Source organism: Penaeus vannamei, chromosome 19, assembly GCF_042767895.1.
Source record: "Penaeus vannamei isolate JL-2024 chromosome 19, ASM4276789v1, whole genome shotgun sequence".
Classification (NCBI taxonomy): Eukaryota; Metazoa; Arthropoda; class Malacostraca; order Decapoda; family Penaeidae; genus Penaeus; species Penaeus vannamei.
Window position 1 is genome coordinate 37,433,151 of NC_091567.1, and position 2,500 is coordinate 37,435,650.

The window sequence follows — 2,500 nt, forward strand, 5'->3', positions numbered from 1 at the left end:
TTCTTCTTTTTCTCTTCTTTTTTTCTTTTTCTCTCTCTCCTTTTTCCTCCCTCCTACTTTCGTTCCTGTTCTTATTTTGCCCTTCTTTTCTCCTTCTTCTCTCCCCTATATCTACTTCCTTTATTCCCTTTTTCTTTCCTCCTTCTATTTCTCTCCCTTTCTCTCTCCTTCTTTCTTCTTCTCTTTCTCTGTCCCTTTCTCTCCTTTTCTCTTTTTTTTCCTCTCTCTCTCTCTCTCTCTCTCTCTCTCTCTCTCTCTCTCTCTCTCTCTCTCTCTCTCTCTCTCTCTCTCTCTCTCTCCCTCTCCCTCTCCCTCTCCCTCTCCCTCTCCCTCTCCCTCTCCCTCTCCTCTCTCTCTCTCTCTCTCTCTCTCCCTCTTCTCCCTCTCCCTCTCCCTCTCCCTCTCCCTCTCCCTCCCCTCCCCCCCTCTCTCTCTCTACCTCTCTCCCTCTCTGTTTTTTTCTTATCCGCCCAAGTTCACCTCTGCCGCCCACGCCTTAGAAACCTCCCTCCCGCCCACCCTCATTCCGCGCCCACCCTCGTCTTCCTCCACCTATTAACCCCACCCCACCCCCACCCCCACCCAACCCCTCTCTCGCTCTCCCCTCCAAGCCACCTTACCTTTCCCCCGCCTTTCCCCCTCACCCTCAGACCTCCCCACACCCCCCCACCCCACCCCATTTCTTCCCCTTAACCACCTCCTCTCCCTTCCTCCTCACCTTTTCCCCTCTCCCCCACCTCCCCCTCCCCACCCTCCTCGCCCTTCCCTTCCCCCTTCCCTTCCCCCATCCCTTCACCCCATCTCACCCTTAAAACACTCCCTCCCATCACCCCAACCCCCCACCCCCTTCCCCTCCTCTCCCCTTCCCACCCCCTTTCCCACTCCACCCATCCCATCCTCCCCACCCTTTCCCCCCATCCATTCCCCTCCCCACTCCCCTTCCCCTCCTCTCCCCTTCCCACCCTTTCCTCCCCATCTCTTCGCCCCATCCCACCTCCCCTCCCCTACCTCCATCCATCCCATCCCCTCCCCACCCCATCCCCCCCCTTCCCCCCTCTCCCCTCTCCTTCCTCTCCCCCACCCACCCCACCTTTTCCCCCCTCTCCCTACCTCCCCTACCTCCCCTCCCATATCCCAATCCCCACCCCTTCCCCACCCTTTCCCCTCCACCCATCCCATCTCCTCCCCACCTTTTTCCCCCCTCCTCTACCTCCCCCTCCTCTACCTCCCCCTCCCCTACCTCCCATCCCTCTCCCTTCCCTCTCCCCCCATCCCATCCCCCCCCTTCCTCTCACCCCCTCACCCCCCCCCCCTCCCCTCCAGAGGTCATGCGCGGGTTCACGGCCGACAGGGTCGTGACAGGCCCAGTAAAGGGACCTCTTCGCCTTTTCTCTCTGCTTCTTCTTCTTTCTTCTCTTCTTCTATTTCTTCTTTCTTCTTTCCTTGTTCTTTTTATTGTTCTTTCTTCTTTTTTCTTTTCTTATTTTTTTTCTTATTCTTGTTCTCTTCTTCGTCTTTTTTCTTCGTCTTAAATCTTCTTCTCCTTTTTTTCTTGTTTTTTCTTCTTTTCTTTTTCTTGTTCTTTCTTCTTTTCTTATTCTTGTTCTTTCTTCTTTTCTTATTCTTTCTTATTCTCATTCTTTCTTCTTGTTCTTTCTTCGTCTTCTTTCTTCTTTTCTTATTCTTGTACTTACTCATTTTTCTTCTCTCTTGTTCTTTCTTTTTCTCTTTTCTTCTTCTTCTTTCTTTTCTTTTCTTCTTCTTCTACTTTCTTTTCTACTTCTTCTTTCTTGTTCGTCTTATTCTTGTTCGTCTTATTCTTATTCTTTTTATTCTTATTATCCCCTCTTATCATTCTTTCTTATTCTTATCCTTATTCCTTCTTATTTTTCATTCTTATTCGTCCTCCTTTACTTATTCTCTTATTCTTCGCTTTGATTTTCTTATTTTTCTTCTTATTCTTATTATCATTAATTGTTAAACCTATTCTTCTTTCTTATTTTTCTTATTCTTTCTTATTATTTCCCCCTTTCTTTTTATTCTTCCTCTTATTCTTCTTATTCTTTCTTATTCTTCTTATTCTTAGTCTTCACCCTTTTCTAAGTATTATTTCCTATTATTTCTCCTTTTCTGCTTATTCTTTGTTATTATTCCTCTTTTCATTGTTATGCTTTGTTTATTTTTCTCTTTCTCTCTTTCTTTCTCCTTTTTGTCTTTGTTAGTCTTTTCTCTCAGTCACTGTCTTTCTGGTTCTCTCTCTCTTTCTATCTATCTATCTATCTATCTATCTATTTATCTATCTATATATGTGCTTGTCTATGTATCTTCTTTTATATATCTCCATATTTGTCTTCCTATTTTATCTATTCATGTACCTATTGACTCTTTCCTTCTCTTTCTCTCCTTTCTCTTCTCTTCTCTTCTCTTCTCTTCTCTCTCTGCTTCTCTTCTCTTCTCTTCTCTTCTCTTCTCTCTTCCTCTCTTCTCTTCTCATCTCATC